This window comes from Oryctolagus cuniculus, chromosome 14 (assembly GCF_051225735.1).
Source record: "Oryctolagus cuniculus isolate XC-2025 breed Fujian yellow rabbit chromosome 14, ASM5122573v1, whole genome shotgun sequence".
NCBI classification, from domain to species: Eukaryota; Metazoa; Chordata; class Mammalia; order Lagomorpha; family Leporidae; genus Oryctolagus; species Oryctolagus cuniculus.
Genome location: NC_142880.1, coordinates 17,782,575 through 17,810,385, shown reverse-complemented (window position 1 = coordinate 17,810,385; position 27,811 = coordinate 17,782,575). Strand labels below are relative to the sequence as shown.

At 44.6% G+C, this 27,811-nt stretch overlaps 1 protein-coding gene and 1 pseudogene across 9 annotated transcripts in view; one reads left to right on the top strand and one right to left on the bottom strand.

The window, feature by feature from the left end:
* The window catches only part of MCTP1 (multiple C2 and transmembrane domain containing 1), a 767,919-nt gene that overhangs the window by 256,675 nt on the left and 483,433 nt on the right, over positions 1–27,811 (top strand). The gene's annotated exons all lie outside the window — the stretch shown is intronic.
* LOC103349571 (vacuolar ATPase assembly integral membrane protein VMA21 pseudogene) lies at positions 15,050–17,731 on the bottom strand (annotated as a pseudogene).

The window sequence follows — 27,811 nt, the reverse complement described above, 5'->3', positions numbered from 1 at the left end:
TAGGCTGCGGCCTGAATCACTGTCGCTTCATGGCAGAGCAGAGTCCTGGCTGCTCCGCTTCTGATCCAGCTCCCTGCTGATGCGCCTGGGAAGGCAGCAGAAGATGCTCCAAGTCCTTCGGCCCCTGCCACCCACATGGGAGACCCTGATGGAGTTCCAGGACCCTGGCTTCAGCTTGGCCCAGCCCTGGTCGTTGTGGACATTTGGGGAGTGAACCAGTGGGTGGAAGATTGCTCTCTCTTCCCCTCTTTTTTTGGTCACTCTATTTTTCAAATAAATAAAAACATAAATGTTTTAAAAAAAATTTTTTTTAAAAAGTGACCATTAAAACCAGCATGTTCCTCATTGGAGATTCCCTTCAGTGACTCAGTTTGGTGACACTGAGGACAGATTTGGTCTGCTGGTAAGAGGCTCTGGTCCTGGCTGGAGATTTCTCAGCCCCAGCTCTTCACACCTGTCCCACCCACAGAGCTGCCCCTCATTCTGAGGCCTGGTGCAAACACACCTGCCTCCCCTGTACATCTCCAGGCTGCTCGTTGCTAAGTCTGTGGAATCTTATAGAATTCTCTCCTGCAACAGATCGTATCCTTCGTCTACTCTGCCCTGCCGACCCACTGGGATTCCTTCAAGATGGAACTCATTGTATTCCCCGCTGAAAGCACTGTGCCAGGAGCCTCCCGATTGAGGGTGTAGGCTCAAGACAGATCTGAGTTCAGACTTCTTTTCTTCTACTTCCCAGGCCTAGGCATCTTTGTGGAAAGTAAGAGACCTAGCCTCAGTTTGTTTCTCTGTAAATTGGGGCTATCTAATGGGTTTCTTGACCGTTTAATATCTGCATCCTTGGCACAGTAAAAACAGTGATATTATGACTGCCATTAATATTGGAGATACAAGTTATATCTGCATGCTAGCTGCACGCTATATCAGTGATGAAATGATGCTTGCTCTTGCTACTACTATTATTGAAACAAGGCTAAGTGGAAGAAGTGTAACGTAAAAATGTGCCCTACATTTCCCAGCCTTTTATTTTCCCATACAGGGAAAACGGGTGAGTTGCCTTTTGTTTTCCTTGAGGATACACTGTGTTTCTCTGTGTTGGTTCAGCACGGATGTGGGGAGCACGCTCCAAAACACAGCCGGGGTTCCAGGACAGTTGTCTCTTCAGGCACTTAAAAAATTGGCAGAGGGCCGAGTATTTACTCGTAGGGTGGTGAAAATCTCCAGGAAAGAGCTGACCTCTGAGCTCAGAGGTCTGATCTGGGAAAGAGGAGGAGCCACACATGGGGGAAAGAAGCGAACCTTCTCAGAAGCAGCCTCAAGGCTTTCTCATCTTCCCAGGAACGTGTGCTTAATGAAACGCGTCTTGGAGAATATGCAACCCTGCTAAGGTATTACAGAGATCTTTCATCCCTCTTGGGGAATTAACACATAACAGGTATATCCTTCAAACTTCTATACATAGAAAATATTTTTTCTTCCTAGAGCTGGGCTGCTCCTGCCAAAGCCGGAGTCTAAGTATTATTCTTTTTCTCTGGCATTTTCTGCCCCTTCTCCCCTGTTTTCCTCCCAGATTCGGAGCTGTCCCAGTGCTCTATCGACTGGGCGTTTGGATCCAACCCCATACCTTTTAGAGCGTCTGGCTGAAGGTTAGCACTCAGTGTGCTGTCTGAAACCCTCCTGCTCCAGCTCTTCTTTTGCGATTTTATGTGTGTCTTTAAAGTTTGTATAAAAATGATTGATTTGAGAGAGAGCAAGCATGTGCCATCCCATCCCCTGGTTCCTGCCCTAAATGCCTGCAATGTCCGGGACTGGACTGGAGCCAAAGATGAGAGCCTAGGACTTGGTCCAAGTCTCGTACATGAGTGGCAGGGACCTGGTCACTTGAGCCATCAATGCTGCCTCCCAGCCTTGGGTGAGGTAATCTGTCAGCAAAGCTGGAGTCCTGAGCTGGAACCGGCAATTGAACCCTGGCACTGCATGTGAGATAGGGGTGTTTTAACTAGTGCCTTAACCAGAGGGCGAAGCATCCAGTTCTATGTGTGCCTTTAAAAGAGTATTTATTTGTTTGCTAGAGTGACAGGATGAGAGAGTGAGAGTGAGAGAGATTCTCTTCCAACCACTGGTTCATTACCCCAAATCCTGCAATAGCCAGGACTGGGCCAGGCCGAAGCCAGGAGCCCAGAACTCCGTCTGGGTCCGAGTGGCAGGGGCCCAAGCACTTGGGCCACCCTCTGCTGCTTGCCCAGGTGCGCTAGCAGGAAGCTGTATCAGACACAGAGGAACTGGCTCTCTGACATGGGGTGCTGGCTTCACTTGAGTCCCAGTGCCTCTCCCCGCCCACCCCCGGAGTGTGAATTCTAATTTCCACTTTGGTCCTGGAAAAATACGGGTCCCCAACAGAAACTCTGCAATCATGCCGCCAAGGGAGCTGCAGGGCCTGGGCCCCCGCCACCCCTGAACGTCTGAACACGTCTCCGCTCCTTTTCTCACAGTGATGTCTCTCTGACTTCTTTTCCCCTCTCTCCTCTTAGAAATAGGTCGGAGGCCTTATCTCGGGCTTTTTTGAAGAGTGAATAGCTTTTATTTTCACCTCTCCTCTGAGCTTCTGTGGGTCGTGGTAAAATGGGCAGCAGATTTGTATGTGTGTTCAAAATGCTCACCTCCAGTCAAGTTGTCTCTGGGGCGAAACTTCGGAGTCTGCTGTGACCCTGTGTGACTTGGAAACCTCATTAGCACCAAGCCTCTCCCTGTTCTTGGCCATTCTTTTTTTTTTTTTTTTTTTTTTTTTTTTTGATAGGCAGAGTGGACAGTGAAAGAGACAGAGAGAAAGGTCTTCCTTTTTGCCGTTGGTTCACCCTCCAATGGCTGGCGCGCTGTGGCCAGCCTACCGCGGCCGGCACACCGCACTGATCCGAAGCCAGGAGCCAGGGCTTCTCCTGGTCTCCCATGGGGTGCAGGGCCCAAGCACTTGGGCCATCCTCCACTGCCCTCCCGGGCCACAGCAGAGAGCTGGCCTGGAAGAGGGGCAACCGGGACAGAACCGGTGCCCCGACCGGGACTAGAACCCAGTGTGCCGGCACCGCAAGGTGGAGGATTAGCCTAGTGAGCCGTGGCGCCAGCTCTTGGCCATTCTTAATCTCCAGAGGGGCTTCTAGGCTGGGCCATTGGGGAGGATGCCCCTGGTAGCCCTTCCTGCACTCCTGCCTCCTGAGCTTGGCCCGGCTGCACCTTGTTCTCCCACTGGTGCCAAATTCACCAACTTGCCTTCCCTTCCAGCGTTTCTCACTGCAGAGTTCTCTGCCCCTAATTTTTTAGGCTTCAAGGTTCATGTTGTCCCTCCCTTCCCTCTTGGCCTGGTTTGATCCCTGAATCCGCCGAGTCTGGGCACTGTGCTGGGGCTGCTGTTCTGTGTGTTGGGAGGGTCCCTCTCCCTCCCACCCACTTCCCACCCAGGTGATCGGGCCAGAATTGATGAGTAAGGTCTTCATTGTCTTTTCGTCTTGGGCAGGCCGGGTTCTAGGCACCCCCTGGATACAGGGTGCATTTTCCTTCACTGAGGCGTCCTAAGTCATCACTGTCCTCTTGTGATTACTTGAGCGCTAAGTTGTTGGACAGTGACTGCGCGTATCTCTGAAACCAGCATCCCACAGGGGCCTTCGGAAAACAGATCTGAGAAGAGAAACCCCTGATGCTGGAAAGCCAGTGAGGTAGATCAGTTAAAGACGTATCTTAATTATTTTCCCTTCGAATGAGGCCTCCCGGGGAGCACTGATTGTGCTATAAGCCCTGCCTTACTTTTTCCTTTCCCCAGTTTCAACACGTGCTGCGTTCCCCATAGCAGGTAACATCTTCCTGCCTAAAGTAAGTGGAGGGAGGTTGTGTGCAAGCCACTAGGAGCCACACTGCCTGGAGCTGATCCCCCACCCCCCCACCCCCCCACCACTCATCAGGTGTGTGATTTGGATCTCGTTTAGAAGTGTTCGCTAGCTTTCTGTGAGCGTCAGCTTGGTGTAGCGATGGTACCTCCCTCTTGGGGTTCTTATAGGATTACAGAATCAAAATCCACCTTGTTATCTTAAAATAACAAAAGAAGTTCTGTTCTCTCTCTCATGTCATTCCTATGGATTTGAGCGTTGACGGATAAAGAACTTTTCTTTTTTTAATCCTGGTTATATTCATCAGTTAGGTTTTTCTTCCTTACTTGTCTGCTCCTCGCATATTTCTCCACATTAATGGTGTGTAGTTTGTCCCGGAAAATAGCACTCCACACACTTTACCTAATGGGAGCTTTCCACTGAGTCTGACGACGAGGGGCAACATCTTGGTTTTGCAAAGCCTTCCCAACATCTGTATTCCAAATCTGCCTGGTTTGACTATGCACGTTTGATCTCTGGGTTGTCTTTGGTCTGCATGTCTGCTTTTTATGCGAATGGACTGTGTCCTCCTCCAGCGATGGGGCTTGAGTAAGATATTGTATAAATGAAAATCCTTTGTAAAAAGAAAAGTGCTTTGCAAAGCTAAACTATATCAGTAATAAAGAGCCTCACAGACTCACAAAAAGTACTGCATTTTCTTTGAGAGAGAATGAAGCAGCTGGGGTTAGCACCGTGCCATGGGAGAAGCCTGGAAGCAGATGTGAAGTGCGTGAGATGGTCGTGTCTAACGTGTACACCCATGACTACAATTGCTTGACTTGCTTTTAAATCTCTTTAGACCTTTGTCAAACTTCAATCCTTCTTCAAAAGGATTTTTTATCAAATTTATTCAGTTTGCTAGAGCATAATTTTGTGGCTCAGTGACATTTCTTAGGGCACAACCTGATATAGTTTTGAGGAAAGCCGTGGCCACTCAACGTGAACTCATTCAGCAGGGCGGGCGCAGTGTCCCACGACTGGCACATGGTGATGCTTCGTTGCCTAGTTTCCTACCTGGCATCCGGCTTAGCCTGCGTTCTCTGTCAGCTCTCATCAGCAAATAGCAGCCTGTTCCCTTCAGATACTCCTGCTGATACGGAGAAGCAGGAAGGAAATGTCACTGGAACCATTACAGGCTTCTGTAAATCTTGGCTTTAATATTGACCCAAACAGCCATTGTGCTCTTCAGTCCTCTGATGTTCTATAGTTAAAGCCTGTGGGAGGCCTACAAATGGCCAATAGGTCAACTAAGCTACAATCTATATTATTTAATGGAGTGTGGTTTTCAGTGCCTCTCCAAAGTATACAAATGCATTCAAGATGTTCTGATAATTTTTACTTAATTCCAGACTTATTCCTTTGATCAGTGTTTGTGTTTACTTTCCTTGTTTCCTATGTTCCCTAAAAGAGATTTGGGAAAGGTTTTATTATATAGTATATGTTCAATAAAACTCATGCATCATTGCTAGACAATACTCGGTAACTTGGGAAAGAAAAGAAATCAATTTGTTCAGAGAGGCTGATACAGTTGTATAATGGGCAGCTGATTTATTTGACTCTGTTTCCTGGCAGCTGGGGGAAATAGTGGAAAACATCAAATTATGGATTCTGAGTATCATAAAGGGGGAAAAAAACCATGTCACATTCTTTATGTGCTGTGTTATGATCATACAGCACACCCTGGAAAACTTGCCAGAAACATAAGTCTCTAAATAACTATTTTTAGTTACTTTGCTTAGGTTAATGTGAAAAGTGCTTTTCACCTCTTGGGCACTCTCTCTGGGCACAGAGTTTTTGGCAGCAGCAAGATATAGGTGACAAGGAAACTTGTCTTGGAGAAAAAAATGTAAATTATGGGTTGTGTCTGCTTTTGAAAATATTGGTTGTGTAGTGAGAATTCTGACTTTTGTGACACAATGACCAGCTGTCTCAACAATTAGGAAGGTTGAGCAAAGCCAATAAGATTGGACCAAAATTAACTGCTTACAAAACTTAGAATGTGTCTGGAAAATGGCATTCATTCCTTCTCCAGAAGGCCAGTCTGGTAAATACATGTATTTAGATTCAATCCCAAAATAGCAAATGCCTTTGAAAGCTCAACTTAAGGTAACAGTTTCATGCACTATGAGGAGACACAAACAGGTTACTGAGTGATAACCGAGCACTTGTAACATGAGGTGAAAGTCCAGAAAACACATATTCTGCTTGGCCAAAATGCATTTGTTAGTGAAATAAGGCAGAACACTTGAGAAAGAACAATAGAGGAAATATTTTCAAGCAAACCCATAGACCTGTTTCTACCATCTTAGACATGTTCGAAAAACCAAAATGATTAAAGGAAAGGGACTCATGAGGTCAGAACCTAGTCATGAGATGAATAAGGTGTTATGGGTAAAAAGAAAGATGGAAGGAGACCCAGAGTGCTTCTCTGGGTGAATCATGAAGACATTGGCAGGTGGATTCTTAGATCTATAAAATTCTTTGCAGATTGACTTGTGGTAGAGGACAGTGTAAATATTGATTGCATTATACTGATGTAGGTTCGCCTTATTAAAAGTTTGTATTTGAAGTCCAGCAGACTTTTGAAAATGTTTTCTTCTTGATTTTTCTTCTGCTGAAGTTTTTAGTCTAAACACAGATGTTTTTAACATGAGCCCTTCATACAGATATTTGCATAGTTCTCTGACTTCTTTCATATGGCATTATAGGCAGGTGTTATATTTTTATTATTAAAGTACAGTGAGAAGGATTGGAAGTATTTCATTAATAGTTTACGTTTGTGTGTTTCTATCATGTGCATTGAACTTTAGTATCAAGTCACTTGTCAAAAAGTTGTGAGAATTCACAAAGTAGCTTTGACTTTTCTTTGTATTTGACTCTGATTTCACACCATTATTGTACTGTATAAACTGAAATATAAAGGTTAATTTTCTACTTTGTTGGAAGTTTTCAGATTCTATAGTTCCATAGGCCAGTTTTATTTACTTTTGGCTGCTCGGGTTGTCAAACTTTATTCTCAAACTTTTCCAAGTAGACCTATAGCAAATGGATCCCTTCTATAAAGCCTGTTTTCCACTACACATCAAAAGCATGTAAGAAACACGACCTAGGATTTAGGTGTGTTCATTCATTTACTAGATCACCCTGACAGCCTTGTCAGGAAGAGGGTGAAGGAAATATTTATATCCGTGTTTTTTCAGTAAGGAAACTGGGAAGCAGGCAGCTAGTAACTGGCACGGATTCCTGACTTCAGTGGCTCGTTCTTTGCTGCTGTCCAGGTTCAAAGTTAAGATGTAATGCATTTGCTACCAATTTCACATTAGAAAAAGAGACAAAAATCAGTAACTCTGGAGTATAAGCGCCTAAAAAGAAGAGACGTAGCAGGAAAAACCAGGCGAAAAGATAATGGTCTATTTCTTTGCTGTGAAGAATTAACCCCAGAATGACTGAATGCTGTCTTTACATTCAGCATCTCCAACCTCTTTTCCTCCTGTCTTCATTTTTCAAGATTAAGGTGAAGATGCGGTTGCCTAAGATCGGCTTCTCTGTAGGCTGGCTGGAGATCCCCGCTGTCTGGGCGGCAGGGCTGAATGCCAGATCCAGTAGGCATATGTGGTAGGCAGCTGCTCATTTCCCCAAGGTGTCTCCCTTTCAGCTGGGCACACGTTCCAGTTGCTTTGAGAGCACAGCCAGCTTGAGGCTGTAGAAGGCCATTAGTAAGTCTTGCAGCTTCAGCTAAGGTCGCTTTTCTCTGGAATCCATGTCATTGCCTTTGTACAGAAGTCTCTCCTGCCAAGTCTGTAGAGAAAGACGACCAATCAACATCTCACGTGTTGTTTCATCTCCTGGTCTGTTGATTGGTTCCCTGGGAATGCTCAGTAATCAGGAGTGCACAGCCTAGGCTAGGCATGCATTAGGTGTATTCCTGAGCCTGTACTCTTCCTGTGTTCACTTAAAGTTTGGAGATGACCCCAGTGAAGCAGATGTGGAGGAACACAAACGATAGCCTACATAGACTGTTAAGTCATTGCTCACAGCCTCTCTCTCTCTCACGAAGCATAGGCCTTGGGGTCCTCATGACCTTGCACTCTGTGATGCAAGGAGGCATGCCAGAGAAAAGAGACTCACACTGTGACCTTGAAGGCTGTGAGACCTGGATCTACAACGCCTGTAGTAGGACCCCACCTCCCACCCCCAACACTCACACACAACACTCCCTTGTGTATCTTAGTCACCTCTCCTCTCTAACACCGTGCTGACACTTATAAATCATAACTTACTGGGATAAAATTTAAATAAAATCCTAACTCACTGAGAGAAAATTTACATAAAAAGCGTGGATGTTAAGGATACACTTTAGTGGGTTTTGGTAAACGTGCATACCTTGTAACCACCACCCTAATATAATTTGAGGGGACTTCTAAAAATTCACGGAAATTGGAATCAGAATTTCCCATGAGTCTGTTGGAGACTCCTCCTACTTCTGTCAACTGAGAAAGGCCCACAAGTGCCTTGGTGGTCACTGCCACTCCTGCTCTCAGCTGGCATCCGCTGCTCTTATTTTCTTAGATGAGCCTTTATTTTGTTTACAACTTCATATAAATGAAATACTGGTTCTTTCACTCAAAATAGTGTCTGGGATATTAATGATGGTGTTGCAGTTATAAGCAAATTATCATTTTTATTCCTGAGAAGAATGCTGTAAGTCATTTCTCCAGTCACCTGTTGGTGGACAGTTGATCTATTTCCATTCTGGGACTGTTAGGAGCAGTGGGAGTCAATGACACAGTGTATATGTATTTTGTGTGTTAACAAAATTGTTGTAGAAAATATTTACTTGAAAGGAAGAGTTCTGGGTGGGAAGGGAGGAGAGAGAATGAGTATCTTTGATTAGCTGGCAACAAATGGCCACAACAGCCAGAGCTGGACCAGGCTGAAGCCAGGAGCTAGGAGCTTCACCAGGTCTCCTGTTTGGGTGCAGCGGCTCCAGGACTTGGGCCATCCTCCACTGTTTTCCCAGGCACATTAGCAGGGAGTGTATTGAAAGTGGAGCAGCCAGGACATGAACTAGCGCCCATATGGGATATTGGTGCTGCAGGTAGAGGTTTAACCCACTATCCCACTATGCCACAATGCCAGTCCCAAAACTTTTTTTTTAATTTGAAACATCTGTAGGTTCATATGGAGTTGTAAGACATTCTCTAGAGAGGTTACACGTACCCTTTGTTCCGTTTTCTCCGACAGGAATATCTGGCAGAAGCATTGCACAATGTTAGTATCAGGAAATTGAGGTAGATATGATCAGCTGATCTTACTCATATTTCTCAGACTCACAAGTGCTCCTGTGGTGTGTGTTTAGTTCTAGGCAGCTGTCAGCTTCCCTGGGACATAGAGCCCAATTGATCAAATACAGTTACAGATGTCCTTTGAATGATTTTGGATGCGACTAACATTGAAATCAGTGGATTCTGAATAAGGTAGATGTGAGTGGGTCGCATCCAGTCCTCATCTGTTGAGGGCCTTAACAGAACAAAAGTCGAGGTCCCTTTAGCAAGAATGAATTCTGGTAGTCATCACCACTGCAGTGCTTCCCTGGGGCTTCAGCCTGCTGATCCACTTCATCAAATTTGGAACTCATCAAACCTCCACAGTCACGTGACTCAATTCCTTAAAATCTCTACCACCCCCCCCACATCTATTCTCATATAGACTCATAAATATATTACTCTTATATAGATACTTAAAAATTTTGTGGAAAGTGAAAATTTTAAGGGACACTTATAAAATGACAACATAGGGCAATTTATACAAATTACAGGCTAGAGTATAGTGAATACAAAAATCTATCCCAATAACGGCTAGAAAAGCATCACTTATAAAAGTAAATCTGATCCAAGTGGCTAAAGAACTTAAGCCACCCCCTCCCCCCTCATTTTGATAATTATACACAGCTTGAAACATAGCACATCTAAATTCTCCCCCTAGTCAGGGCACTATTCAACACAATATTCAGTGACAATAGCGATTTAAATGTTCAGCCACTGTTAGCATTGGCATCAAGAGACACCTCCTAACAGGTTCACTCTGTAAACCTCAGGGAGAACGTATGAATGTCCTTTGTAAGCTGCAAGGTGCTGCGCGGATATTAGCTATTACTATTCCTGCTGTTGGGTTCACTGACCATGAGAGAAAGGAAGACTAGCCTGTATAAATGACAGCTGTGACTTCCAGAACATCTCCAAAGGAATGCAGGTATTACTTTCAAGTACACATGGCAACAACGCAGGCAAGGAAAGTGTGGCCAGAGCAATGTGGAGGAATTATGGACTGTTTGAAGCAATACATCAAAGATGAAGACATACACAGATGGTGTGTAACATTGACAGGTTCCAAAGGTCTCGGGAAATAATGTCTTTGTAAGGGGACCCTTTCCTCTTGAGACAGGGAGAGATCTCACCAAGTTACTCCTGTGTACTTCAGACTAGCTCTTGTAAGAATTATCTTACACCTGGAGCAAAGTCTGAATTAATGAAGATTCCACTCTGGTGGCCAAGACACGGTGCTTGACAACAGAGAAATCTGCCACTGACCTAAACAAGTGATGCATTCTGTACCACAGGTAAATCCTAAAAAGTGGGTGTAACAATGGTCTACAACTTCACTTGGACATAAATTAACCAATAAACATAAACCTGTCTGGAGATAAGAAATACATACGGGACATTGAGAAGCAGGATTTAAACCCTGTGTTTCACGTCCCTTCAGCCTTAATCTTTCTTTGTCTACACTTTACTTAACTGTTTTTACTAGTGTCGCTCCCCCTCTTCATGGAGGAACGACACTAAACCCTGCCTAGGCTTCATATCCTAGTCACGGCACCGTTATGTCGCTCCCCCTCTTCGTGGAGGAACGACACAGGACCCTGCGCTGTTCTTTTGCCTGCTCGGCCCTCCCCAGGTTTGCTGCTTGTTCTTCCCGGGTTGGCTACCGACCCTTCCACCTCCGTGGAAGGGCTGTTCCCCCTGCCACATTCCCCACTTCCGCGGGGGAGCGGCACACCGCCGGCCGGCTCTCTCGGGGGCTGCACAGGTGTTCCTTCAGATAGATGTTCCCCTTAGATGTTCCTGGTGCATGTTGTCTCTCTCCTCCTTTATAGTCCTCTTCCACCAATCCCAACTCTGCTACCCACACGCCGAGTACGCTGCTCTCCTCCAATCAGGAGCAGCTCCTGCTGTTTCTTGGTTGAACTGAAGGCAGCTGTGTAGAAGCTGTTTACTCCTCTCCCAGCGCCATATTGTGGGAGAGCAGATGCATAGAATAAGTCTTAATTCCAGTAACTGAGTCTAGTCCGAGTTGCTCCCAGTTGCTCCCCACAACTAGTCTCCTTGGGTCTACTAACTGCATACATAACATATAAATGAAGGGGCCTGCTCTGTGGCATAGAGGGTAAAGCCACCACTTGCAGTGCCTGCATCCCATATGGGCGCCTGTTCAAGTCCCAGCTGCTTTTCTTCAGATCTAGCTCTCTGCTATGGCCTGGGAAAACAGTAGAAGATGGCCCAAGTCCTTGGGCCCGTGCACCCATGTGGGAGACCCCGAGGAAGCTCCTGGCTCCTGGCTTTGGATCGGTGCAGCTCCGGCTGTTGTGACCGTTTGGGGAGTGAACCAGCAGATGGAACACCCTCCCCCTTTTCTTTCTCTCTCTTTCAAATAAATGAATAAATCTTTAAAACGAAAAAAAAAGTAAATGAAAATGGAAAATAAACACCAAGCCAGTCAATCATCTGCTTCTTTGGGCAAAGCCAATGATATTTTTATATGATGAAAACGTTCTAACTATTATAACTTATTTGTTAGGTATCCTTTAATTACAGGTGATTTTTACTAATGGCAGTTTAAACTTCTTCACTAAGAACTCAGACCTGATTCTACTGATACAGAAAATGGTATCCGTTTCAAGAGCTCTGACCTCAGATGCACTCGCTAGCAACTTTTCATTTTGCAGCACACCGAGGACAGAATTACGTCGTGGGGGCAAACTGGGAGGTGAGGAATGTAATCTGCTCACAGTCCATGGGGTTAAACCAGTAGCTGGGACTGACACGTCAAGTTACACTTCCTAATTGACATTATTCTTGAAGTCAGTTTTAGACCGATAGTGAACATCTTCTATCAATAAACATTTACAAGGGCTCAAATGTAACTTTACATCCTGTACATCTTCAAGTATATACATTATTCAAGAGGAATCCAGTGTCATATCTGGAAAAATCTATTTGCCAAATGCTATATTGTTATTTAACACAATTAACAGAAGCAAACTAGTGAGTTAACAGATAAAAACCTAGGGAAAAAAACCATTTCCAAATCAAGCCTATTTTTATAAGTATCATTCATAGCATCTGATTGTAACTTATAAACACTTAGTACTTTTTCCAAGAAAAAATTCCAACTGCTTTTGCATGCCTTGTTTAAATACATGCTGAAAAATACTCATTATCTACTTTGCAAATGTCTAAAACCAATCAAAATACTAATAGCGTAAAATCTCAAAAGTATGGATCTGATGTTGTGGCACAGAAAATCAAGCTGCCACTTGTAGTGCTGGCATCCTCTACCAGTGTGCAGGCTCAAGTCCTGGCTACCCTGCTTTCCAAACAGCTCCCTACTGATGTGTGTGGGAAGGCAGTGGATGATGGCCCAAGTGCTAGGGCACCTGCCATCCCTGTGGGAGACCTGGGTAGATCTCCCAGCTTCTGGCTATGGTTGGGCCCAGCCCTGGTATTGCAGATATCTGGAGAATGAACTAGCAGACAGAAGATATCTTTCTCTCTCTGTGTATCTGGGTCTGTGTCACTCTGCCTTTGAAATACAAAAAATAAGAAAACAAAATTCCATTTGTTGATTCCAAAAATATATAAAAATCTCAAAACTATAAGAGAAACCTTGGCCATTATAGAAGAAAGAAATTAGGCAGCTAACTCTAAATATAGCATGCCATTCAAGGAGGGAGCTATCTAGAAATCTATCATATAGTGCCCCAGACTCAAATGTCATCTTACTAAAAGTTCACCCTACACACACACACACACACACACACACACACACCAATATTTACATTTAGAATAACTACTTAAATGATATTTAAACTATAGTCAATAATTTGAAAATAGTCTTTAATTGTCTTATTTTTCTCAAAAATTAAATAAAAATGCCTGCTTTACTTTTTAAAGATGTACTTATTTATTTGAAAGGCAGGGTGACAGAGCAAGGGAAGGCGAGGGAGAGGTCTTGGTCTTCCATGTGCTGGTTCACTCCCCAAAAGGCCATAATAGCCAGGACCGAGTCAGGCTGAAGTCAGAAGCCAGGAGCTTCATCCAGGTTTCTCACTTGGGTGCAGGGCCCAAGGATTTGGCCCATCCTCCACTGTTTTCCCAGGCATATTAGCAGGGAGCTGGATCAGAAGTGGAGTAGCAGGGACTCGAACCGGTGCCCATATGGGATGCCGGCACTGCAGGCCATGGCTTTAATCCACTGAGCCACAGGTCCAGCCCCCTTGCTTGACTTTTATATTTAAGCATCCTTCTATTCCTTTTACCAGCTCCAGAACACAAAAAATAGGAAGAATGAACAAACTGGTAATAGCAAACCCTTACGCCAGGGCCGTTTTATCAGGATTTCAGTAACAGGAAGCATAACTTTTAAAAGAGTAAAGGTAGTTTGTGCTTTTTAAGAAAATGGCCATTTGTCACTTACCTGAAAAAGTGCAAATGGCTGCCAGCTAAAGTTGGCAGAATTTTAAGTGAAAGCAAACTTTGAGCATGTATCCTATTAACATTAAGCAACAGTTTTCAAACACACACACAGTTTATAAACCAAGATAACACTTATCTCCAGATGGAAGTATTATGGGGAATTGTAATTGTTTTCCTTTTGAATACGAGTTTTTCCAGCTTTCTACAGAGGAAATATTTTATCATTAAAGCATACACATTTTGGGGAGCATTTTTAGATTGTAAACAAACAGCACCAAATCTCTCAAAAGAAACAGACTAAAGGCTATAGTAAAATCACAGGGTTCTGGGTTTGTTTTCCTCCCTCAAAAGAACCTCATGGATTATCTGTTAGATAGTCAAATGTTAGCCATTCAAAGACACACACACACACACACAGTTCAGATAAGTTCTGACTAAAAGGACCTGTAGATTGGAAATTGCAATGAGAATATTTCTTGAGAAATCAAAATAATGTTTTTCGGTTTGCTTGCACTCCCAACATATGCAAGAATGAACACTTTTATATGTCAAAATAAATGTGTAAATTCACATTTAATTTTGAAAAATCAGAAAAAGCAACTTTGAGTGGAATGTCCACAAGGCTCATAATTGAAATCTGCCTTCAGTGTTGAATGTGGGAGCAACCAGCTTATGGAAATACTGGTCTGTGGAGCACCAAGCTTCCTGAATCCCAGAAACAAGCTAAGTACCTGAAACACAGCAGTCTCTTCTCTTTGCTCTCAAGTTCCTTCAGGAAACCAAAGTTGTTTTCCATGAATGGCTACGATTTAGTCTAGTTTTCCCCCAAATAATGTAATGCCAGGGTCTTACTGACTAGGGCTGACACTGCATGTGAAATTCTTCAGTGGCATTCAGATTAATTCATGTCCAGAGTTTGAGCAATTTTCAGTAGGACGTGAAAATCCCAAATACAAGGACCAAGTATTTTCATGATTGTTAGGGGAAGTGTTCCGCTTTAAGGAGACGTTTGCTTTACTGTTCACATATTAATATATCCAGAGATAAACCTAGAAAGGGAGCTGTAAGACATAATATTACAAAATATTTTCTTTGTAAAGCAACCAAATTGTTTCCTGGAATAATGCATACCTAAGTTAACATATTCATTTGGAACTGATTTAACTATTTCAAATTCTCATTTGAAAATAAGAGACTCATATGGTTAAAATTAATTACAGGAACCAATGAATTAGAGGGATCAACATCTGTAATAGTCAAACGTGACTCCTTATTAAGACTGCTTTCCGTGTGTTCCGACTTTTTTGAAATCAGCAATGCCTCCGCAGCATCTACCCAATTAAGAAAGTCTGTTTACTGCTATCAAAAAGGGATGCTGACTTAATCCTGCTTGCCTTCACGCCACTGTCGCGAGTCCTCATTCCAGGCCCCATACACAAAGAGGGCCAGCACCACGTGGACCGCCACCATGCAGCAATGGCCGCGTAAAACCAGCTGTCCCACTGCACAGCCCCAGGGCACCTTCAAATACGTAAGATTCCGTTGTGAAGCAGAAGGCAGTAGGCACAGTTATCATTAAAGCAGTGAGGAACACGCGAGTCTCAGGGTGGAGGTTGAGGACTTCTCGCTTCTCAACTCCAGCGGCTGCAGCACGTTCTGCTGTGACTGATCATGGTGCTCCACGGCTTGGCGGTGCAGGCAGGGGCGGGGCGCGGGACGGTTCTCGATTGGCTCCCAGATTCCTGTGGGGAACTGCTCCTGGACTCTGGATCCGGAAGTGCTCCTGTGCTCCGGAAGTGCTCCTAGGCCCTGAAAGTGCTCCTGAACTATGGGTCACAGCAGCACGCAAGCATAGTGCTGCGCCTTGGAGCAAGGCAGAGTGGGTAACACTAGAGAGGGCACAACTGGAAGAGCCCTTGGTGAGATGGACTGCCTCAGGCGCCTGGTCAGTGACACCCCCCCCCCCCCCCAGCTTCCGCTTAAACTAAAACGTATTTTGCAGGTGCCCAGACGACACCAATTAGACAACAGGGACTAAAAAGGGTTGGGTGGGCCTGAGGATCCTGTTCAAGCAGAGAGAGGTACAGGAATTGAAATCTAGATGTTAATTTTGGTGCAGGAAATCCATACTTTTTTTCATAATAGGCATTTTCATGAACTTTGGAAGACCACTCATATCCTTGGGGAGACGCACGCAATTTTATCTAATGACAGCTCCGTGGAGACAATGACTTTATATTGCTCATTGTGATTTGCCCCTTCTTAGAACAGTGCTGAACCTAACAAGCATTTGATAAAGAATCAGTCTTCAGTTGGAAAACCAAAGATCTAAGTCCTTTCATGTCGGGTACCTCCTTTGGTTTCCTTAAGGGTGCAATAAGGTCTATAAATAGGAATTGCTGTTTAACCGAAGAGACAAAATGTAGACCCAGCAATGCTAAATAAGGTTTTGGTGTAGAGTTTTCCTGACCCTGAACTTGTGTTTTGTCCATTGTATCCTGATGTCTGTTGTATCCCTCTGTAAAATAAAAGGGAATAGGCCAGCGCCGCAGCTCAATAGGGTAATCCTCCACTTGCGGCGCCGGCACACCGGGTTCTAGTCCCGGTCGGGGCACTGGATTCTGTCCTGGTTGCTCCTCTTCCAGTCCAGCTCTCTGCTGTGGCCCAGGAGTGCAGTGGAGGATGGCTCAGGTCCTTGGGCCCTGCACCCGCATGGGAGACCAGGAGAAGCACCTGGCTCCTGGCTTCAGATCAGCACAGTGCACCATTGGAGGGTGAACCAACGGTAAAGGAAGACCTTTCTCTCTCTCTTTCTCTCTCTCTCTCTCTCTCTCTCTCTCTCTCTCTCCTCTGCCTGTCAAAATAAATAAATAGGAATAGAAAGTCACTTTTTCTTGTTTGTTTGGCTTGAATTTTAAGAAGAACCTCTTAATTTTTCTGTCTTTGGGACTGAACTAGATTTGCCAGTACTGTAGAGTGGGAATCAGTAGAACCTAGGCATATGCTGGTGGGAGGGGCCTCTGGTGCAGTCCTGTGGACTTTGTTGATTATGAGAGGAAGTATGACTGCAGAAAGAGGCATTTCCCCTTCCACTTCACATGAAATTGTCCTGAAAATCGGACCAGCCAGAAGCTGTTTCATGCAGTCTTTACCAGAAGCCATCTTGGGGAAAGCTTTCGAATTTCATTTGAAAATGGAGTTTTCTGAAATACTGAAGTCAGGTTGTTTTGCGTGTTTAGTAGAGGGATTTGTCTTGGAGATGCTTCCAGCTCCTTCCATGTGCCTCCAATTCTAAATGTCCTTGTTTTCTCCTTCAGTGAAAACATAGCTTCCTGAAGGCAGAGTTGAAGGTTATCAGTGTTTGTTGAGGCAGGTGTTAGAATAAAAAACAAATTGAGTCTGAGAACATCAAGTTAAAGCTTTCTGTGCCATTTCCTGCACGCTTGTTCTGCTAAAGGGCAATGGATGTTCAAAGTTGTCCTTCTTAGTTTAAAACTTGCCTGACAGTAATGAAACTTGTCAGCTCGGAAGGGCATTAAGAGTTGGAGACATAGTTGAGTGCTTGTATTCTCATTGATGAATGCATTGTAACCTCACCGGATAATGTTTGCTTATAATTTTAAATTTTAAAACATGTGTTGAAAAGCACAACATGAGTTTCATTCTATTTTCTCTCACTGTCTCAAGGACAACTATTTTCTTATAATTTTTCTCAGTAGTACCAATGTCCTTATTTAAGCATAGACCTTATGTCATTCTTTGCTCACCAAAAACACAGCTTTTGTCCCAATAATGTAATAAATGTTGAAGTGTGGGAGACAGGGAGACAAAATTGGGGGGGAAAAAGAGAATGCAATGTATGAGTAAGTTGAAAAATACAAATGGCTTTAAATGTTATGAGCAAAGTAATCCATACATGGAGATTAAAAGGTCCAATAATGATAGATGGTTTAGAATAAAAAGCTATAGATCTCTTTATATCTTTCTTAGCTTACCCCGCAACTTCTCTCCCTCCTCTAGTATTAACATGAGAATTTTAGCTTTCTTACTCCCTATGCACATTCTCCCAATAAATTAGGTTAAATGTTCATAAAGTACATCTCCCATCTTTTTGTTTTATAACTCTGTACATGTATCTCAAAAAGTTAAAATTATATCCCTTCCATGTGTAACTTGTATCTCCTGAACTAATTTTTTCCATTTTCTTAGTTTTCTTTGGTTTTATGCTGGGTCTTCCCACATTCTATCACAGCATCAAAATTTATTGTATGGTCAAACTTGTCAGATCGATTGCTCCATTTTTTTTTCCCTAAAAGGCATTCTTTCTGGAAACCTCCATTTAGACTAATTACTCTGTTGGCTTATTGCCATTGTCATCCAAGGACTTCTCTTTGTTGTCATCAGGGGAGTTCCTATTGCTTCCTTCCTATGTAGGATCTCCTGTTTCATAGAGCACGTATCTATCTCTTTCTTGGTTTACCTCTTTATTCTGGTGGAATATTCCTTTGGGATCTTTTTAAGAGAAGAAGTATGAAACAAAGTTTATTTTTTACATGCAAAAATAGCTATATTCTGCGAGAGATCTTCCATCTTCTTGTTCATTCCCCCAAATACCCCCAACAGCCAGGGCTGGTCCTAGCCAAAGCCCTGAGCTGGGAATTCAATCCAGGTCTTTTGTGGATTTCAGGGACTTAAATCTGTGAACCTTCACTTTCTGCCTCCCAGGTTGTGCATTAGCAGGAAGCTGGCTCAGAAGCAGAAGAGCCAGAACTCAAACCAGGCACTTTGATACACGAGGTAGACATCCCAATTGGTAACTGCTGTGCCAACACCTGTCTCTTGGTGGGCCGTTACATGAGACATATTTTTCATTTTGAGGATTTTTTTTCTTCTTTTAGTCCCGTCATTTTCTCTTTGTTTTCTCTTTGATATTTCTGTTAAAGACTTACTTATTTATCCAAAAGGCAGAGAGAGAGAGAGAGATCTTTCATTTTTTGGTTCGCTCCCCTGCAGCAGCTGGACCTGGGCTGATCTGAAGCCAGGAACTTGTTCTAGGTCTTCCACGTGGGTGCAGAGGCCCAAGGACTTGAACTGTCTTCCACTGATTTTCCAGGCGCATTAGCAGGGAGCTGGATCTGAAGTTGAGCAGCCGGAACTTAAACCAGAGCCAGTATGGGATGCTGACACCGCCGACGGCAGCTTTTCCTGTTTTGCTACAGCATTGGCCCCCTTTTTTTCTTTGAAACATTCATTCAACAAATATTTCTGCAGTTCCTTTAAGCCAGGCATTGTAAATCTTTGCTAGAAGTCATAGCAAAGTGAACAAAAGCATAGTCCTCAGGGAACCAGTAAGTCAGATACTGGGCCTTCTTCATTGAGCCTGTAATTTTCTGTTTGCCTTTCCTGCTGTCCATCCTTTCAGCCAATTTATTGTACCTTATGAAAGATTTATCTGGTTTTATCCTCCAGTTCTGTAACTGATTTATTTTTAAATAGTTATTTAAAACTTTTATAGTTGAGAAACAGATTTCCTGTCTTATAGTTGATTCCAAAACTGCCTACAGTGGCCAGTGTTCAGCCATTGCTGAAGCCAAAAACCAGGACTCAAACTGAATCTCCCATGTGGGTAGCAAGAATCCAATCACTTGACCCATCACTGCTGCCCCCCAGAGTCTGTGTTTGCAGGAAGCTGGAGACAGGAACTAGAGCTGAGAATCTAACCCAAGTACTAAAGTGTGTGAGGTGCAGGTGATCTTTTTTTAAATGTTTTTAAAAGATTTTAAAATTTTATTTGAAAGGTAGAGTTACAGGGAAGCTGAGAGAGAGAGAGAGTGAGAGAGAGAGAGAGAGGGAGGGAGGGAGGGAGGGATCTTCCATCCGCTGGTTAACTTCCCAAATGGCTTCAACAACTGGAGCTGTGCCGGTCCGGAGCCAGGAGCTTCTTCTGGGTCTCCCATGCAGGTGCTGGGACCCAAGGACTTAGGCCATCTTCTACTGCTTTTCCAGGCCATAGCAGAGAGCTGGATCAGAAGAGGAGCAGCCAAGACTAGAACCGGAACCCATATGGGATGCCAGCAGCGCTGCAGGTGGCAGCTTTACCCACTACATCACAGCACCGGCCCCTACAATGGATCTTAATCACTAGTTTAAATGCCCACTCCAATGATTTTGTTTGTAATTCCCAATTACTCTTTCTGGTTCTGATTATTGTCTTTTTATAGCATTCTGGTTTTGTTTCTTACCTCTCTGTGTGAGAAGTAATTGTATTTTTTTAAGTATCCTGTGTTCTCTAGGCGGCCTCAATGAACTCTTGTGGTTTGTTTATTTGGGTCTCTTTCCTGTTGGTGGCTCCCTGGAATGTCTGATTCTCCAGGTCTCTATGTTCCTGTTAAAAGTGAGGTCCTAAACTGCTGATCAAAGATCCTGCCTGCAGGTGTGAATTTACAGTCAGATAAACTGCTCTGTGGTCAGTTATGTGGCCTAGTGGCAAAGGGGAAAAGAAAGTGGAATTGAGATGAGACATGATTGGGGCCACTACTGTGGTGCAACAGGAAGCCGCTGCATGCGGTGCCAGCATCCCATATGACCGCCGGTTCAAGTCCCGGCTGTTCCACTTCCAATCCAGCTCTGTGCTGTGGTCTGGGAGAGCAGTGGAGGATGGCCCAGGTCCTTGGGCCCCTGCACACATCTGGGGGACTCGGGAGAGGCTCCTGGCTCCTGGCTTCAGATTGATGCAGTTCTGGCCATCTGGGGAGTGAACTGGCCTGCCTCCCTCCCTCCCTCTCCTCCTCCCTCCCTCCCTCTTTCTCTCTCCCTCTCTCTCTGCCTTTCAAATAAATAAATTTTTTTTAAAAAGGGAGAGATTAGACATGATTGCTAGGTTCAGAGCATAGCGTACCATGCACACCAAGGGAAGCAGTAGAGATTTTGTCCCAGAGGCACTGAGAATCTAAATGATGGTCTTCCTTAAGGTTTGCTTCTGGAGCCACTCCCATTTCACCCTCAGATGGAAATTTCCTTACTTGGTTTTATTCTCCATAGTATTTTTTCCTGGATAGGATTATATTTCACTTTTAGTGAGTAAACATTGCTATGGCCCTGTGGCTTTCCATCTGCTGCCGTCTATTGCAAACGTAATTTAGTTCTTGCCTTCTGAACGTAGGCATCCGGTCATAACTCAAGCCACTTATTCTCTTGCTATCCAGGGAACCACAGAATTCTAGTTGATTGAAATCATTTGTGGCCTCCTTGGCTTCAACATGAATGAGTCAATAATGTGCATTTGTGGGGTAGATGGTTTAGTGATTGCTCTTTTGATAAAGTAGCTTTCTGGGTCTTTGCTTTCCATCAGACCTAATAATTTTATTTGTTCCAGGTGATTCCAAGTAAATAGGTGACAGTACTCAGCTCAACGGGTTATACAAAATTTCCTCAAAACACAGTGTCCTTTGCTAATCAACCAAAGATTTGTAACGATCGTGTGTGGTATGTGACTTGTATCTGTGAGCAGGCAGTACTGTGTGTGAGCGAAGTGGGGAAGGGGTCCCTGCTTCATGAATGCATGTGTTTTTTTCTTTTTTCTCTTTTTATTTGACAGGTAGAGTTAGACAGTGAGAGAGAGAGAGAGAGACACAGAGAGAAAGGTCTTCCTTCTGTTGGCTCACCCCTCAAATGGCTGCTGCGGCCGGCGCTGCACCGATCTGATCTGAAGCCAGGAGCCAGGTGCTTCCTCCTGGTCTCCCATGAGAGTGCAGGGCCAAGGACCTGGGCCATCCTCCACTGCACTCCCGGGCCACAGCAGAGAGCTTGCCTGGAAGAGGAGCAACCAGGACTAGAACCTGGCACCCATATGGGATGCTGGCGCCGCAGGCAGAGGATTAACCAAGTGAGCCATGGCGCCGGCCCCTGTACATGTGGTTTCCTCATGGGTCAGTGTTGCTCCCCCTCTTCGTGGAGGAACGACACAGGACCCTGCGCTGTTCTTTTGTCTGCTCGGCCCTCCCCGGGTTTGCTGCTGGTTCTTCCCGGGTTGGCTACCGTCCCTTCCACCTCCGTGGAACATCAGATAGATGTTCCTCGTGCATGTTGTCTCTCTCCTCCTTTATAGTCCTCTTCCACCAATCCCAACTCGGCTGCCCACACGCCGAGTACGCTGCTCTCCTCCAATCAGGAGCAGGTCCTGCTGTTTATTGGTTGAACTGGAGGCAGCTGAGTAGAAGCTGTTTCCTCCTCTCCCAGCGCCATATTGTGGGAGAGCAGATGCATAGAATAAGTCTTAATTCCAGTAACTTAGTCTAGTCCGAGTTGCTCCCAGTTGCTCCCCACAGGTCAGCTCTGAGGGTGTTTGTCATGGTGCCCCAGTGCACTCTGCACCATGCATCCTTGGCTGTGTGCCCTGTGCTAATGCTGCCCCTCCCCAGAAGCAACAGGGTCCTTGATTTTCAAGCAAGAAAATGGCACACACAGCACAAGAGATACCATGTTTTCCCTCACGCACATCCTTATACATGCAGCTGATACACCTTATATATGTTTTAGGAACCAGGCAGCATCGAAAAAGGCAAAATTTACATCCTGGTAAATCTCGTCCATGTCTTGTATGGTGCCAGACACTACTCAGGCACCAAGTGGGTGTGAGGAATGTGATGATTCAGCTTTGCCTGTCAAGAAGTCCAGGGAGCACTTTGTAGCTCTCTGGTTAAGTAGAGTAGAACTCTCTGCCTCACAGGAAAGAGCCTTACAAGTCATATGAATTATGAGCTACTTTTGACAAGAAGAGTCCATCCAACTAACACAAAACCATTGCAAGAACCTAGCTCTTAAGTGTTTTTTGTGATAAACACACTTACCTGCATTTTTATTGCCTTGCTGTTGGTGAGAGTGAATGCCCACAGGGAAGGAGAAGGCTCCCTTGCTCCAAAGAGCTTAAGGCCCTTAAAGATGAAAACTGAGAGGTCACTTCTGTTAAGCGGCAGAGAGAGAAGTCAGTATACCAACTCCATTTTCTCCTTGGGGTGTGGGGGGAGTTTGGAAGGACAGGTGCCTCTTGTAGGCTGAGCAGTTTGCACCTGCTAACAGGACAGGAGCATCCTGTTGAGGGCTCAGAGAGCAAGAGGTCACCTCCTGTCACTTGAGCTGTCAGGGGATGCTTTCATAATGACCATTTACAGAGTGCACCTTGTCAAGAGTGGCCACAGATTCCATATCAGTGCCTAGAGGAACTGCAGCTGGTGAACCTGGAAGGGTTACGGAAACTGAGTCAGGAGTTCAGTTACTCCAGAAATGAGGCTGCACAGTCTTCACACGTCCTGAGAGTGAAGCGGATTTACCAGTAGATCAAACGCAAAATTCCGAGGGTCAGGTCACAGTCAGTGGGTGGAGGTCCTGGATGGACAAGGACACGGGAAACAGTAAGACTGAATCAGATTGTGCAACCTTTTACGTCTGTTTCAGCTCCAGTCATGCCAGAGCAGGCGAGGAAGGAACCAAGTTCCTCTCCGAGTTGGAAACTCACAAGCCCACAAGTCTGGATAACACGAGTCAGGGTTTCAACTGATATTGCACCCTAGAGAAAGGGAGAATTTGCATGCTGGTCCTGGCAGCGGGGTAGAAGGTCCTCTGTGGGCCCCTAGCTGTCAGGTAGATTTTGATTTTAGTTGTTCCTGGCGTTTGACTTCCTCAAAGCGATTCCTCTCCACTCCCATGCGGATCTCGCATTAGACCTTTGACATAGACTGGTGTAGATTTGAAATCCCAGGTTCTGCACAGAGCCATCAACCAGGCCAAGTTCTTGTCTGTGACTTACAAACGTCGCAGACTGTGCACACCTAATCCAGAGGGGAGGGCTCCCGGGTGTGTGCAGGGGTTTATTTCTCCCAAGTGCAAAGAGGAATGGTGCACGATGATTTTTGTCCGTGTTTCCGTCACTTGCATGCTGAGCTACAAATGACTGAGTTTTCACCAACACATCATCTGTCCTTTCCCTTATGTAGCATTGGTTTGGGGAAGTTGCTACCCAGAAAAAGGGTTCACTTTCTCTGCCCTTGTTGAACCTCCCTGGGTCCATGTGGCTGCTTGTCACCATGGACTTAAGAGTGGAAACCATGTCATGGCTGGACCTGGGCAGGTGAGTCGTAGGTGTGCCTCATTCCTCTGGCTGCCTCTTCTGCGCCTGGATGCCAGGGCACCCTGCAAAGCGCCCGCAGGAGGTTGGGCTCTTGACTGGCCACATAGAGAGAAGCCACCTTCCTAGTAGAAGCACTCAGATCACAAAGCGAGAAACAGGCTTTGGTTGTGTTAGGCCATTTGAGATTTACACTAAAGGGGTTAGTATCAGCCTGATTAGTTTCGTTTACAAATAGGAATTAAAAAGTTCCCAAATACGGCAAATAAAAATGCAGGATGCCCAGTTAAATTTGAATTTTAGGCCGGCACCGTGGCTCAATAGGCTAATCCTCCGCCTGCGGCGCCGGCACACCGGGTTCTAGTCCTGGTTGGGATGCCAGATTCTGTCCCGGTTGCCCCTCTTCCAGGCCAGCTCTCTGCTGTGGCCCAGGAGTGCAGTGGAGGATGGCCCAGGTCCTTGGGCCCTGCACCCCATGGGAGACCAGGATAAGTACCTGGCTCCTGGCTTCGGATCAGCGCGATGCGCCGACCGTGGCGGCCATTGAGGGGTGAACTAACAGCAAAGGAAGACCTTTCTCTCTCTCTCTCTCTCTCTCTCACTCACTCACTCACTCTCACTGTCCACTCTGCCTGTCAAAAAATTTTTTTTGAATTTTAGACTAAGAAGTAGTTTTAATATGTCAATTCTTTAGAATAACAAAATTTAGTGAAAGATGATTCTAAATATTAATGCATTATTATACTAAAACTTATTGGCTGTTTACCTGAAGTCCAAGTTTAACTGGATGTCTGTATTTTATCTGGTGACACTCCGATTATGAAGAAGCAAATCTAAGAGTTAGCGACATGGTTGTGTTTAGACAATTAATTTGTTGTGTGCAGCATTTTATTTTGCAAGAGCTTTGTTTCTGAATAAATGTTTTTCTGTAATTCTGTCCTCGACGGTGAATTGCGGAGTGGAAAACCCCAAGCCAATTACTGCCTCAGACATTCTAGAGTGAAAATTTGCTGAAGGGCTGCTTGTAAACCTGACTGGAACCGAGTAAGAAATAAAAGTGATTAAAAAAGAAAAGAGCAGTAAAAATGAGTGAGAGGCGCTCAGCCCAGCAGTTAAAATGCCTGCATTGCCCACGCTGGAGTGTCTGGGTCTGACTCCCAGCCCTGCCCCTGCCCCTGCTTGGTGCCATGCAGACCCTAGGAGGCAGTGGCAGCAGATGATGGAATGGGTTACTGCCTCCCAAGACCAGGAGAGATCAGGGCTGTGTTCCCACCCGGGACCCTTGCCATCCCACCTTCAGCTGTTGCAGGCTTTTGGGCAACAAACCAGCAGATAGAAGTGGTGGCTTGTGCTTGCTAGCTTGCTCTCCTGTTCCTTCTCTCTCTCCCTCCACCACCTCCCATATCAGTAAATAAACTTCTAAAAATAAGTTAAATACCCAAATGGATACATATCTAATGAAGACAATTCTACCACTTGAATTGTATTTCCTGTTGATGGGGATAAAGAAGAAAAATGGGCTCAGTGTATTTCCAAAGAAAATCGTGCAGAGCCTGGGACCTCAGTAACTGCTGGCCCAGGGCTGTTTCCTTTCCTGCCTACCTAGGAAGTCACGGAGCGTGAGATATGTGCGCTCCGGCGCTGCAACAGTGAACCATAGACTTTCAAAGAATTATCAATCAGAGAAAAGAAAGAGTAGTTCAACATTCCTATATTTTCATTAAAACCTCTTCATAAACAAGAGCGGTAATAGAAATACCTTTCTTTTTTTTTTAAACTTTTATTTAGTAAATATAATTTCCAAAGTGCAGTTTATGGATTACAATGGCTTTTCCCCCTATAACTTCTCTCCCATCCCTCCCATCTCCCACTCCCTCTCCCATTCCATTCACATCAAGATTCATTTTCAATTATTTTTATATCCAGAAGATGAATTTAGTATACATTAAGTAAAGAAGAAATGCCTTTCTAAAATAAAAGCATGTGATAACATGCCAGGTTTTAATTAAGAGAAAGCCAGTGATTCTTTCTATCACTTAATTAAATCCTCTCTTTTCATAGAGGGAGAACTCAAGCCCAGAAAAGGAATGAATGTGTCCCAAAACCACACAGCTGATGAGTGCTGTGAACCTGTCAAGTGTCTGCTTTAAAAAAAAAAAAAAGTCACGTCTTTCTCTTAAAATTCCTATAAATGGAAGCAAACTGAGGGAAAAAAGGTCAAATTCTGTTTCGCTGTGAAGAGAACAATGCGCGTTTTTAATTACCTTGATTAAAAACAGTAGAACTTCCCAGTGATGTGACACAGCTCTCTGGTAAGAGTAGCAAGCCAGAGAGACTTCCAGACGTTGAAGTGGGCTGCGTGTGCCCCGGCCCAGCGCCTGTGAAGCCGTGAAGCCGTGCCGTAACCCCCCGCGGGCTCCTCTGAGAGGTGTCTTTTCCTCTCATTGGAAACACTGATGGGATTTGTGAGCAACTGTGAACCAAAAGAACATTGGGAAGGCTTTCATGGTAGAGGCTGGATGGTTAACGCTAAGCGAATGCCAGCCAGGAAACATCAATACAGGGCGGTTCTTATATTGGAGTACAGAACTTTCATGGCCATTATCTGCCAAGCCCAAAAGGTCACCGTGTGTATCTCTCAACCTTGGCAGCTAAAGCCTTGTGCATTCAAAAGTTATTGATCTTCAGTTGGGGTTAGGCTGTGCCAGGCCCTGGCACCAACCTGAGCTTGTCTGACTTTTTCCACTTCACTGCATGAGAGCTTTAACTCCTTAAAAATAACAACAGAGTGAGTGTATTTGGGCTAAAATGGTCATTAGAAACATGTATTTTTGGATAGCGTCATAAGCAGATGAAAGAAATTTTGATGTGTAATTGTTGGAAACTCTCCAATGGTATTTTAAAACAACAAAGTTAAAACTTTGAAGGTCTGGTCCAGGCATAAGAATGATTCTTCTAAAATTGTTCTCCAGTTTATGTTGTCTATTAAATGTGACTTAGGAGGTAGTCCTGCCTCACGCCCATGTTGTGCCCTGGCTAAGCAGAGCCAGAGAACGGGGCCAGATGACTCCGTCAGGGTTCTATGTAAATCCTCAGGGAACAGTGCAGAGTTGAGTAATAGTCACACCTGACAGATTGATGATGCTGGTGACAAAAAAGTCTCATTGTTGCAGGATGAAATAGGCTCTTATGGAAGCAGGAAGAAATGAAAGTAATCCAAAATGTTTCTTGCTACAAAAATGATGTGTGTATGGCTTTCCTGGCATCACTTGGGATCGTGGCATTCCGTTAATATTTTGGCTCAAATGTCTCATAGCGATTTAATGAGTTTTTCATATAATCCTTCTTAAAAATAGTTCATAATGAGGTCTTGCTGATATCATACATTTTGCAGGTTGAGCCGCATGTGTGGTAGCTTGACTGCTTGCCTTATTACCCATAATAATCTGAAAGAAGAATTCATATTGCTTGGTTTTCCTCTAACAGTCTTTTCCCCCCTGCCCCTGCCCGCTGTAGATGGCTCTCCTGTATTTGTAATTTAATTGTAATTTCAAAATACAAAAAGTATTTTAAGAGTCCTGTTAAGTACTTGTGTCATTTCTTTTTCAGAAATATAGTTTTTGTTTACTGATAGCTCACTGTTTCCCAAAGAAATGCAACTCTGTAATGAAATAGCTATGGATAATAGATATAATCTGTGTACAGCAAATAGAACATTCCATTGTAGGCACTGTGGCTCGAATAACGTGAATGTTATTCTCAGCCGACTTCCCTGCTCCTGTTCTGCCCAGGTAGCTCCTGCCCCACTGGGGGCAGATCGCCTCCTTGCCTTCCAGTCCTGGAAGCCAGGAGCAGGAGCTGACCTGCAGATCCGCATTCTCCACTGCCCAGAGCATCTCAAAGTTAGCGTGTTCCACGTGGACCACGTGTCTTTCCTGCAAAGCTGCTTCTGATTCCAAAATGCTCCTGTGCTTCTCCATATGTCTCTCTACATTGGAGTATAGGAGCGATTGAAACAG